Source organism: Trichosurus vulpecula, chromosome 8 (assembly GCF_011100635.1).
Source record: "Trichosurus vulpecula isolate mTriVul1 chromosome 8, mTriVul1.pri, whole genome shotgun sequence".
In the NCBI taxonomy this organism is placed as follows: Eukaryota; Metazoa; Chordata; class Mammalia; order Diprotodontia; family Phalangeridae; genus Trichosurus; species Trichosurus vulpecula.
The window spans coordinates 17,920,744-17,934,774 of NC_050580.1; positions in this window are offsets into that span (position 1 = coordinate 17,920,744).

Here is a 14,031-nt window from a genome sequence, read left to right on the forward strand (position 1 = left end):
ACAGTTATGACAATGAAAGTACTAACTTATGAGTTGTTTTGTCTTATGGTTGAAATGTAAAGAAGACTTAGTACTAGGTTTGAAAGATTTGGAAAGGTGAATTAAGGTTGAGGGAAAATAGGAAAGGCAGATAAGAAAGTTTGGGGACAAATGGGAGTTAGCTAAGCCTCTCTTGTCCCGAGAATGATAGTTTCAGATGGTCAAAGTAAGTTGGAGATGAGTGTGAGGAAGTATTTAGAAGATGGAAAACTTATGTAGCTTGATTTGATAATTGTTAGCTCAATAAAATTTGGGCAGTCTTATCTGAAGGATATGTATTTGCTATTTAAGATTTTATGGGACTACAATTTAATATTGTCTTAAGCTCTGATTACAGGACTAGGTCACATGAAGCCAGTAATGGCATGGCAGGCGTTACAAGCTGAGAATTTTTTAGGTGGGTCTGCCTGGGAGCAGTCGTGAAGACGACCTTGGACACAGCCTAGGTAGGATCTTCCTGACTTTATTTCCCAACTCTGCTATTTCCTTTCTGAAAAGGAAAGTCCCCACCTGGTTACACCTAAGCCCTGCTTTCAGCACCTGGTGACTATAAGATTGGCTATCAGATATGACTCGTGCCTGGAATCAAACAGAGCTAAGGAAGTAAGTTTTTTCCTTCTGTTAAGATATTTGACATAGTCCCTTGTTTCTTTCATAGCAAATTTATATTAACAAGAAGTTTTGTAATCACTATGCTAAATCTGTTAGGTAATAGATGAACATTGAAATATCTCTGAGTTATTATAATAGGATACAGGTATGAATAGCTTACAATTTTAACTTATGTTCATGACCAAATAAAACATTGAAATAATATAGGGATAACATCCTCCAAAAGGGAAAATGATAAGGCAAAGATGTAATGTGATCAATGTCTAATAAAAGGAAGGCATAGTGAATTTTGAAAAAGGCAATTATGTACAGATGTGTATGATTGGCTCTAAAAATTTATCAATTCTGGAAATTCAAGCTGTTAAGTGTGTTTTGGTAATAAGATCTTAAATTTGGATGCTAATACAAGAAAATTGTATAAGATAGTGGTACAGGTGAAAATATATCCCCTTTGTAAGGTATCTGTAAGTTATAGTAAGTTAAAATTGTCTGAGAATTTCTAGATCTGAACCAGAGAAGCAGAACTCTCTTTTACTATCAAGGGACCAGATAACTACAATTAGGCATCTGGGATTTTAAAATACTGCTTTAAATGAACATTGTGAGGAGTGGACATCTGGGCCTATAGAAGACCTCGCCCTGCGGTTCCAAGAGTCTGAGAGGGACAGCACCGGATGCAGACGGCTTTCTCACGGGATCCGGAACCAGAACCTGAGCAAAGACCTGCTTTTTTCCCTTCTGCGTCCTTGTGTTCCCAAGACTGTTTTTCCTGAACTTTTATTATGTTCCCTCTGCTTACTTACAATTAGTTTACAATTCCTGCCCGTCCCTGGGGATGTCCAAATACAGAAAAGGGAAAACCTGACTCCACCTAGATAGGGATTTTAAAACTTCACCTTGTGGAAAATAGAGTTTTTTCCATACCTTTAATTGGTCTTTAGGCGAAACACTCAGTTTGCCTTTGACCAAAAAGGGGGAAATGTGGGATGTTTTGGGAAATGTGGGATGTTTTATAGAAATGTGGGATGTTTTGGGAAATGTGGGATGTTTTATACCATTTTTTAAATTTCTGGAGTGCAGTACCTGGGGAGGCTCCTTGGACTCTCCTTGAGTCTTCCAATTAGGTCTGGCCTTCCCCTGGGGCCAACGACCTAGTGTTCCTTTTATTGTCACCCCTGCTTAGCATTTTGGTTGGCCTCCTAATTTTATTGTTATGCCCCATCAGGTCGTTCCTTTTTCAAGGATTTGAAATTCCCATGAAGAAAAAAAGTGGGGAATGTAATACAAGGAAAATTAGGAACTCCTGAGTAACCCCTAGCTACTGACCAGCCCCCTAGGATCCGGTGACTCCTTCCTGGAATGTCAATAGATAGGACCATCCCCACTGAGAGATAACCTGGCAGATCCTGTCTAGCAGATATCCCTGAGACTCCTTGGTTCCTTCCTGGAATGTCAATAGATAGGACCATCCCACTGAGAGATAACTTGATAGACCCTTCCTGGGAGATATCCCTGGGACTCTGTGACTCCACCAAGGAATGTAAATGAGATTATCCCACTAGTACGATAACCTGACTGAATCTTTTGATCAGCCAGGACCTTTGTTCCTCTTCCCCCCTACTCTGTACCCCCATATCCTATATAAACCAAGCCATCACCCCAACACATTTGCCATTGATTTGTGGTGCCGTACCCCGATGGCCGCCGGCTAATAAATTCTCCACTTAAAACTTATACTCTGTGGTGTGTCTCGCTCGCTTCTGGTACAACACATGGAGTAAAAGAAAGGCAGAAGGAGAAATCCTGGTAGAAGAAATAAAGAGCATGTGAAAGTTCACAAAATTAGTGGAAATAGAAAAATAATTGGGCAAATAGCATAAATAATAACTCCTTACTCTTACTCGGGAGAGCCAACAAAGGCTGCATTCAACAGAATGGCTGAGGCTTGAGGATTTATGGATACTTCTCTAAGTGATCATTTCCTAATGTCACTTTTAAAACACCTAAGGCTAAAATATGTATTCAAATGAGGGGGCCTGAATCTTTTGGGGGATTTGAATTAAGAGGTAAAATCAATTATTTCTTTATTTTTAATATGAGCAGTCTTGTCATCAGAAAACTTAAACACCCTCACTACAAGGCATCTGACATAAGACAATTTGCAGCAATGAAGAGATGTAGGTGTTGAGAATTTGAGCATCCTATAGAGTATGCCTCTGAGAATTTTATTAGAGTGAAGTACCAGCCACTCACAACAGATCATCCCTGGTGTTTGCCAACGCCTTTATTATCTGAAGGAAAGAAAGGATTTTCAGGAAAAGTGAGATCAAAGATTATATTTCTAGTAAGAGAAGCTTAAAAAGAAACATACTCTTGTGAGCCAAAAAAAAAAATCAAGGGGGAAAATGAGAAGAGGAAAGGAGAGGAGAGGAGAGGGAAAACAAGAAAAGAAATATGGATGAATAATCACAAGTGATTAAAAATGAAATCTTACATCTCTGTAAATGTTGTTGATCATTGATGAATTTAAGGAAAAGTTAAAACAAGCAAGAAAGAATTTCACATCAGGGACAAAAGCATTTGGAGATGAAGAATGATTCGAGGAAGGATTTTCCTTATTTGAATCAGGAAATGACCAAACAATCTATATTCTTTTAGCTGTAGTTTGCTACCTATTTTGACTAGTTGTCTCTGTTTAGGATTAGAACGTGTTGTGGTCCCAATTAGGTATGAAAATCTATCTTTCCCTACAGGAAAGCAGGGGAGAGGGGATAAGAGAGGGGGAGATGTTGGAAATGAAGGCAAATAGGAAGAGGGGTAGTCAGAAGGAAACACTGTTGTGGAGGGACAGGGTCAAAGGAGAGAACAGAATAAATGGGGGATGGGATAGGATGGAGGGAAATATAGTTAGCCTTTAACAACATGACAATCATTGAAGTGTTTTGTGTGACTACATATGTATAACCTATATCAAGTCTCTTGCCTTCTCAATGAGGGAGGATGGGGAGGTAGGAAGGGACAGAATGTGGAGCTCAAGGTTTTTAACAAAAATTAAAAAATGTTTTTACATGCAACTTGGAAATAAGATACACAGGCAATGGGCTATAGAAATCTATCTTGCCCTACAGGAAAATCGAAGGGAAGGGATTAAGGGGGGGTGCAGCAACAGAAGGGAGGGCAGTGTGGGGGAAGGGGTAATCAGAGAGCATGTTGTCGTGGGGTGAAGGGGGGGAGAGATGGGGAGAAAATTTGGAAAACAAAATCTTGTGGAAGTGAATGTTGAAAACTAAAAATAAATTAATTCATGGAAAAAAAAGAACACGGTGTGGTAATCAAGCCAAACATATAGGCTTATTCCTTATTGGGCCAATACTTTTTCTCCCAGTCCTTGGCCTGAGACTGAACTTCTAATTCCAAAGAGGCAGTTTATCTAGGTGTGCCAAATCTTTGCCCTGCTGGTAATAGGGAAATTTAACCTTTTTCCTTTCCTTTGAGACCTGGATGGTTATTGGTAAAAAATATGGCATCCATACTCTAACAAAGTGGTTGCAGTACTTGGTTTGTTTGAACCAAAATAAAACTCATTCTGTGATGCAGTAGTTCAATTAATCTATCAACAATCATCATCATTACCATCATCATCATCATCACCATCACCTAGAATTTATATAGCATTTTCAAGTTTGTAAAGCATTCTTACATTTTTTATCTCATTATATCCTTATAGCAGCTCGGGAAGGTAGATGCTATTACTAGACTAATTGTAAAAATGAGGAAATTGAGGCAGACAGAGGTGAAGTCACTTGCCTAGAAGGAAGTGATGGAGCTGAAGTCATTTATATAGCTAATAGGTATTTGAGACTAGATTTTAACCCAGGTTTCATAAGTCCATGTCCAGTGCTCTATTCACTGCACAGTAACCTGCCTACAAATTTACTCAGTGTCTATATTATAGCCAAAACCAGGCTAAGTATTGGGGATATGAAGGAAGACAAATGACAATTTATAATCTCAAGAAACTCAAAATCTAATGAAAAAGACAACATGCAAACAACTAAGTACAAACTAGGTATATGCTACATAAATCAGGGACAGGTGCACTCTCACAGGGAATGCATCAAGATTAAGAAGGACTGGATAAAGAATATTGTAGAAGGGGGAACCTTAGTTAAGACGTGAAGGTAAACAGGGAAAGCAGGAGGCTAAGGTTCTTAGAGATGGTGTTCCTGGGAAGGGAGACAGTGAGGGAAAATGTTTAATGTTAGGACATGGAGTTTTATAGAAAAGGAACAGCAATGAAGCCAGTATCACTGGATCTCAGAACTCATGAAGGGAAGTAAGATGTGAGAAAACTGAAAAGGTAGAAAGAAGCCATGTTATTAAGGGAAATTAAAGCCAGAAGATGTTATATTTGATACTTGAGGCAATGGAGAACCAATGGAGTTTATTAAACAGAACATGCATGTTCCACATGTTGGTGTGAGTGATATAGAAATAACTATTATCACTAAAGTTATATACATATATATATATATATATATATATATATATATATATATATATATATATATATATATATTTTTTTTTAATGTGCATCACTGGTCATAAGAAGCACTAATTGAAAAAATGAAGGATGAAAAATATCAAAATATCACTCTGTCAAGAAAAAATGTATATCCCCTTTTTATTCCCCATAATTTATTTCATTCTAATTTCCACCTTTGAGCTTTTATACATGTTATCCTACATGTTTATAGTGCTGTCCTTCCTAACTATTTATCTTTGGCCTTCCTGGTCCCATTTAAGCTTCAGCCAAACATCCAGTTCCTATATGAAGCCTTAACTAATATTTCTGACTGTTATCCCTCTCCCCAAAAATATCACTTATATTTACTTTGTATATTTTTTGTTTGTTGATATGTACTCATACTTTATCTCTGTTTGTAGAATATAAGCTCCCTGAGGGTAAAAACTGTCTCATTTTGTCTTTGTCTCCTAGTGAATAATTCATGCTGGTATGTAATAGTGACTTTATAAATTGTAGCTGAAGGAACATACTATTAATGTATGCATTATCTCTTTAAACAAGCTCATTTTTGCCTCTTCTACTAACAACTTCTTTAATCTAGTTTATCTGATAATCAAAGGCCCAAAGATATACCTTTTTTCTCAGAAACACATACAACTGGGTTAATGTTTTGTTTTTTTTTATTTGTCAGAAAAATATTTAAGCCCACCACTCAAGTATCTCAAGCGCTTAAAGACAACCATGGAGACCTTCCTTCCAGGGCATCATCAACAATGAAAACATCAAAATCTGCTTTAATTACAGCTGCATCTATGTTTCAAACACATAGATAACATTAATTAAAAAAGGAAAATAACGACCAAAGCTTAATTTGGAGAATTTTTCTGAAGCTCCAAACTTGAGCAGTGGACGTTACGTTGGACCTAGGCATAGTAGAAGGTAGATTCACTGATTTGTCAATTCAACATTCAATCCATGAGTAACTCTGTTACCTCTCTTTAAAGCAAACTTTTTATCAAGATGTTGAAAAGCTTCCTTTTCCTCTAAATGCTAAGGACCAGTTTCCATCTATTGTCTTGAAAGCAAGAAGATCTGCCAACAATATCTGCCTCATACACACATTGGCTCTAATACCCCAGACACCACTCTATATAACACTCCAAGTCCATAAGTTGAAGATAAGGTGCCACCTGGCATTGACACTGAGGTTTCCTTCCTGAGATTTCCCTACACCAATGAAATATCAAGTCTTCTGGGTATTGTTATCCAAACCTCCAAAGGAAATTAAAGCAAAATATTGGATCTAAGTATTCATTAAATAAAAAAGACCAATTCAATCAAATGAGAACTTATTTAAGATCTAATAAGTGCTAAGCAACATCAGATATTGGGAATACTTAGATTAAAAAAAGACAAAAAAGGGTTCTTTTTTTCAAAGAGCTTGAATCCCCTTTGCCTGCCCAAAGTTCAATTTGTATTCAGCATTCGAGTCTTCATTAGAGTTTCTCCCTACTTTTTACATTTAGTTACTGCTTTGATCCAAATACCTAAAATTGCTTTAAGTTTAAAAAATACATCAAAGACCATACTCGTTTGAAGCTACAGGTTCAGCACAACTTGTGCATGGCACAGTAAGAGATCCTGCTTTTGTATATTTCAGCATCTAAGACTTTTACACAGATGATGCCCACCAAGAGGGGTTCAGACTAAGTATCTTGTAAAACTGGCCAAAATAAATCAGTAGTGATGTTAAATTAACATCATTAATCATTAATCATCATTATAATCATTAGCATCAATAATCAATTAATTAATCATCATTATAATCATTAACATGATTAATCATTAATCAAATTCATTAAAAAAACCAGCAAGCCCAAATACAGTATGCTACAAAGTGCTGATAGAATTTGTAGAAATTTCTCCTTAAATCATTGGCCTTTTTAGGGTGTGAGGAGGATCTGAGTGTATGGGAGATGTGGTACTAGGCAAAGGAAAATGTTATGCTTGAGACCTATCTTTTGGGACACCATCTCTTGTTAAAACTGCAAGATATACATCATCCCTGTTCTTTTTTTTTCTCATTCCTTTTCAAAGAATGTAATTCAAAGCTTTGACATTTAGTTTTTTTTTTTTCAGTCAGTAGTTAGTCATTGAGTAAAGAGGAGGTCATAAGTGCTTATTATATACCAGGCAGATTTCCTCAAGTAAGATATAGGATATAAACACCTTTGAACTAGGAACTAAAAGTCATTCAAGCAGACCTGATTTCTTTGATATGTCGAGGGAATTCTATGGAAGGATTCAATAATTGATGAATTAATGAATCAAGATATATTTTTTGAATGACTAAGATATTCTAGAGATTAAGACCTGGCTACTGAAGTTATAACAATAAAAGTCAAAAAATCCCCAGTACTGGAATTGCTAAGAGAAAACAGATGTCTACGCAATTAGAGATAAAATAGTTACAAGATAATTGAGGGGAGGGGACTAGTCAATCATTGAGAAGATCAGGAAAAGTTTCTGGTAGAAGTTGGACCTTAAGATGAATATTTTAGAAAAACTAAGGATACTGGAAGAGGCAAGATGGCTGACTGAAAACAGGAACTTCTTTGAGATCTACCTCAAATCCCTCCAAATAACTGTAAAAATGACTTGAAACAAATTTTAGAGCTACAGAACCCACAAAATAACAGAATGAAGCACATCTCCAGCCCAAGGTCACCTGCATGGTCAGTTGGAAGTGATCTGTTACACCATGCTGGGAGCGGAGCACAGTCCAGCATGGGTCACTCCAGGCCAGAGCAGACTTGACAGAGCAGGCCTCAGATCCTTGAATCACTGAGCTGGGGCAGTTTCCAGACTTCTCAACTCACAAATGACAAAGAAAACTTAGCATGTCTGTGGTAAAACTATGTTGTACCTGGGTGAGAGAAGGAATACACCCGGCCCCAGTCTCAGGGCAGCAGAGGTGGCTGCACTGTTTGTGTGTGGCAGCAACAAGTATCAGCAGCTTCTTCCAGAGGTCCAGGCCCAGAGAATTGGGAGGAATCAAGCAGCTGATCAGAATAGTAGTGGAGGAATCTCTTTACTGGTGCTGAGGCAGCATTCTCTTGCTTTGCCCTACTTAGATCTGGGTCACCATCCTGGATGGTGGTCCTTGGGGAAGGAGAAGTGCAGGTGTGGCAGAGCTTGTGATGGCTGTGGAGAGGGAGTCCTCCTGGTAGTTACAAGGCAGAAAAGAGTGCTTGATATCACTCACTGACCATAGCATGGGCCAGGAGAGGACTAAATATCTCTCATTGGATCATACCACTGAACAAGAACTGAAAATTTACATGTGCCTAGAATTAGCACTGAAAAAAGCAGTACTCCACACTGGAATCAGAGTTCTACCTTGGCAAGGAGCTAAAATTCAAAGTAATTGGGTGGAAAAATGAGCAGACAGTTTACAAAAAAACCTCAGAATATAAATTCTTTGCTGATAAGGAAGATCAAAAAATACAGCCAGAAGGAGTCAACAAAGCAAAAGATCCTACATCAAAAGGCACCAAGAAAAATATGAATTGGTCTCAGGCCATGGAAGAGCTCATAAAGGATTTGGAAAATCAAGTAAGAGAAGTAGAGGAAAAATTGGCAAGAGAAATGAGAGTGATGTGAGAAAATCATGAAAAACAAGTCAATGACTGGCTAAAGGAGACCCTCCCCCCAAAATACTGAAGAAACTAATACCTTAAAAGTAGATTAATCCAAAAGCAAAAGAGGTCCAAAAGCCAATGAGGAGAAGAATGCCTTAAAAAGCAGAATTAGTCAAATGGAAAAGGTGGTCCAAAAGATCACTGAACAAAATAATGCCTTAAAAATTAGAATGGAGCAAATGGAAGCTAATGACTTTATGAGAAATCAAGAAATTATAAAACAGAACCCAAAGAATAAAAAAAAAAATTGAAGACAATGTGAAATACTGCATTGGAAAAACCACTGACCTGGAGAATAGATCCAGGAGAGATAATTTAAAAATTATTGGACTACCTGAAAACCATGATCATAAAAAGTGCCTAGACACCATCTTTCAAGAAATTATCAAGGAAAACTGCCCTGATATTCTAGAACAAAAGGGTAAAATAGAAATTGAAAGAATCCACCAATTGCCTCATGAAAAAGATCCCAGAAAGAAAACTCCTAGGAATATTGTAGCCAAGTTCCAGAATTCTCAGGTCAAGGAGAAAATATTGCAAGCATCCAGAAAAAAACAATTCAAGTATGGTGGAAACACAATCAGTGTAATACAAAATCTAGCAGCTTCTACCTTAAGGGATTGAAGGGTTTGGAATATGATATTCCAGAGGTCACAGGAACTAGGATTAAAACCAGTCATCACCTACCCAGCAAAACTGAGCATAATACTTCAGGGCAAATATGGACTTTCAATAAAATAGAGGATTTTCAAGCATTCTTGATGGAAAGACCAGAGCTGAGTAGAAAATTTGACTTTTAAATACAAGAATAAAGAATACCATGAAAAGGTTAACAAGAAAGAGAAATCATAAGGGACTTATTAAAATTAAAATGTTTACATTCCTACTTGGAAAGATGATATTTGTAACTTGTGAGACCTTTCTTAGTATTAGGGTAGTTGAAGGGAAGATACATACATACATAAATACACACACACATACACATATACATATATATATAGAGAGAGATATATATGTGTGTCTATAAACACATACATACATACATACATATACATGTGTGTGTATATGTGTATATATATATATATATATATATATAGCGCAGGGTGAGTCGAACATGAAGGGATGATATGACAAAAATAAAATTAAGGGCTGAGAGAAGAATATATTGGGAGGAGAAAGGGAAAGATGGAATGGGGTAAATTATCTCACATAAAAGAAACAAGAAAAAGCTATTGTAATGGAAGGGACGAGGGGGTCGGTGAAAGTGAATGAGCGAATCTTACTCTCATCAGATTTGGCTTAAGGAGGGAATGACACACTCAGTTGGGTATCTTACCCTACAGGAAGGTAAGGGGGAAGAGGATAATGAAGGGGGGATGTTAGAAGGGAGGGCATATTGGGGGAAGAAATAGTTAAAAACAAACACTTTTGAAAAGGGACAGGCTCAAGGGAGAAAATTGAATAAATAGGGGATGGGATAGGATGAAGGGAAATATAGTTAGTCTTTCACAACCTTATTATTATGGAAGTGTTTTGAATAATGATACATGTATACCCTATAGTGAATTGCTTGCTTTATCAAGGAGGGTGTGTGGGGATGGAAAAAGAGAGAGAATTTGAAACTCAAAGTCCTAAAATCAAATGCTGAAAATTGATTTTACATGCAACTGGGGAATAATATATACAGGCAGTGAAATATCAAAATGTATCTCGCCATACAAGAAAGTAAGGAGGAAGCGGATGGGGGTGTGTGAGAAAGGGAGGGCAGATTGGGGAAAGGTGAAATCAGAATACATGCCATCTTGGGGTGGGGAGGAGGGTAGAGATAGGGATAAAATCTGTAACTCAGTATCTTGTGGAAACGAATGTTGAAAACTTAAAACAAATCAATAAATTAAAAACAAACAAACAAAACCCCAGGGATTCTAAGATGTGAGTGTGGAATGTACCAAATACATGGGTGATGGAATCCTTATGGCTAGGAAATTTGACCTACCCAAAGCACTACACATTTTGAAGAGGGCTCACAGTAATCATGTATGTTGACGATAATCCCAAATGGTTAAACTGCAGTTTCTATCCCCTTAGAGGCCTGGTCCAACACAGCACGTCACTGGCATAGAAGCGGAAGTGACAATGTTTAGCAATGAAAGAATGGTGGCCTCTGAGTCAAAAATCCTTTGTCTAGTATTAGATCTCTCCCTAATTAGTTATACAATTTGAAATAAACCATTTTGGGGAGGTAGTGTGGAACACTGAGTAGAGAGCAGGATCGAGGGGCAAGAAGACTTGTTTGAATCTATTCTAGGTTAATAATTAGAGGTGTAACTCTAGGCAAGTGAGCTCACATTTTCCAATATCAGTTTGCTCATCTGCAAAATGGGCATAATACTAGGAGCTACCTCACAATGCTGTCATAAAGATCAAATAAGAGACTGTATGTGCAATGCTTGCTGAATTTTAATGAGTGATGTAAACACAATGCATTATAACCTTCTCTCCCTGTGTCTTATCTGCCTGGTTTGTTAAATGAAAGTTCAGATAAGTAGTTTACTAAAATTCCATCCAGTTCTCAAATTATAGGCATGAAGTATTAGTGGAATAGAGGAATACAGAAGCAGTTCATAGAATGTTGACAACTTGGAGTTCTTGAACCCTGCAGAAGTGCTTTAGTACTAACTCAATGATAGATCAAGGGAGCTTTATAGATGTCCCCAATGCCCCAGGTAGTAATTCTGTATCTGCCCATGCTGTAGTGACCTATCTCAAAATGTCTTCTCACAGTTAGTAAACATCCTTTTTTTTTTTTTTTTTTTTGGGCAACCCCTTGTATCGCTTTTTTTTTCTTTTCCTGGCTTTAGTCAATCTAAAAGAATTTCTTTCAGTGTCCTAGTGTTGTAAAAATTGGGAAAGTCTGGTATTACTGATGGTCTGTAAGTGAGGAAAAAAGATACTTTAGAGAATTTTGGATGCTGGGAATTGAACCATAAGAAATTTTGATTTGGTTTTGGTTTGGTTTGTATAAGAATTCTGCCTTCAGATAGATAAAATATTAGTAGACAACCTAGTGCAGATTGGAGTATATATTTTCATTTTATTTTTCTTTCTTGTTTTGCAACCTGGCTAATATAGAAATACATTTTGCATGGATTAACATGTATAATGGGTGTCATATTACTTGCCTTCTCAACAGGTAGGAGAAGTGCTGGAGGGAGGGTGCAAATTTGGAAATATTTTTAAATAAGTATTAAAAATAAAATTAATAGCAGTGAGGCAGAATGGTATAGAAAGTACACTGTCTCTAGAGTCAGAAAGCCTTGATTCAAATACAAACTCTGAAGCTTATAGATGTGAAAGTGAGAGAATCACTAAACTTCTCTGAGACTCAGTTTCATCAACTGTAAAGTGAAGGTGTTAAAGCAGATGTATTTTGAATTGTTTTCAAGTTCTAGGACTGTAATCTTGTAGTACCATTTTATAGATTATGTAACTGAGACTGAAAGAGGTTAATGAGTATATCCAAAGTATCAGACAGGATTTTAAATATGTACATATGTGTGTATGTGTGTGTGTATGTATATATATATATATGTATATATATATTTCATTTATTAATTAAATGTTTCCTAACTACATTGATTTTTTAAAATTCTGAGTTTCAATTTCTCCTCCTCCCTCCTTCATTCTCTCACCCCTTGAGAATACAAACAATATTATACTGATTATACATGTGAAGTTGTACAAAACAAATTCTCAGTTTATCCATGTTGAAAAAATCAAAACAAAGCATTAAAAATTAAATGCAAACTATGCTTCACTCTGCTCTCAAAGTTGTATCAGCTGTATCTCTAGATGTGAGTAGAAAGCAGTTTCTGTCATGGTTTCTTTGAAATTGTCAAACAGATGGTTTTTAGGTGAAGATTAGAATGCAGACATCCTTACCATCAATGCCATACTCCTCCTATTATGAAATGCTGATAAATGGTGGGTTGTTAGTTATGCAACTGATCTTGATAATTCATAAGATTAATAAGTGATAAAGATCTGGTCAGTAGTTCAAAGTAGAGTTTGGATCAGGGATTTTCACAGTACAAACACTGACCTTTCTTATCATGAGTGTTGTTTATTCTGTGTATTCCTAAAAAAATGGGTATGGCACATTTTTTGAACATTGCTTTATATTGTAAATGCATCAGGAAATTGCATTGATTTGACAGATTCTTTAGGAAAACCCGGTAAGCCATCTCCATTTTTTTTGGTTGGATGTGTGTTTCCTTTTTATTGGGTTTTTTATAAATTGAACATACACACTTCTCTCAATGATACAGTTAAACCTTGGGCTATGCCAGTTATTGCTGCCTAGATCTGCAGACTGACAGAAAACATTAGAGAACTTTTTAGAATCCTTCTCTACAGCATCTATTGAATGATATCTCTCTCTGTTGCATGGGGAAATGAGAGTGCATTTTGAATAATGCATCTGGTACTGTCAGTATGGCTTGTCATACATGTCAAGACATCACTCTCTGTGAGAAGGCTAAGATTATCCAAACGGCAAAGAATGCTTCTTCATTGGGCAGGACAAAAGCACTAAGCTGGATCAGCCTGAGCAATTTTGTATGAGTTTGTCATCGCTACAGTAAATACAGGTACTAAGATTTCAGGATCGGCTAAGATAAACCTTGATTCTTTGGAAACCATACAATGTAACCAAAAAATTTACTTCTGAGGGGAAAAAGTAAACAGATTTAAAATAACCCCAATATTCTAAGCAGTCAAAAGGAGGCCCAATTCAATCCAAAGCCTGTGAACTTTATAGTCAAGAAACATGGGTTCAAATCGCCATTAACCACATAGGTAAAATCAGATATGTCAAATGGGGATGATGATTATAAAAGAAGGAAATCAACAACAAAAACAAGAAAGAAAAGGGGAAGAAAATAATTCATAGAGCTCTTTAAGGCCTGCAGATTGCTTTTTTTTTTTTTTAAATTTCATGATCCTATCTCTGTTTTGCAGTTGTTTAGTCATTTTTACTCATGTCTCACTCTTCATGACCCTTTGGGGGTGTTCTTGGTAAAGATGCTGGAGTGGTTTGCCATTTCCTTCTACAGCTCATTTCAAAGATGAGTAAACTGAGGCAAATTGAGG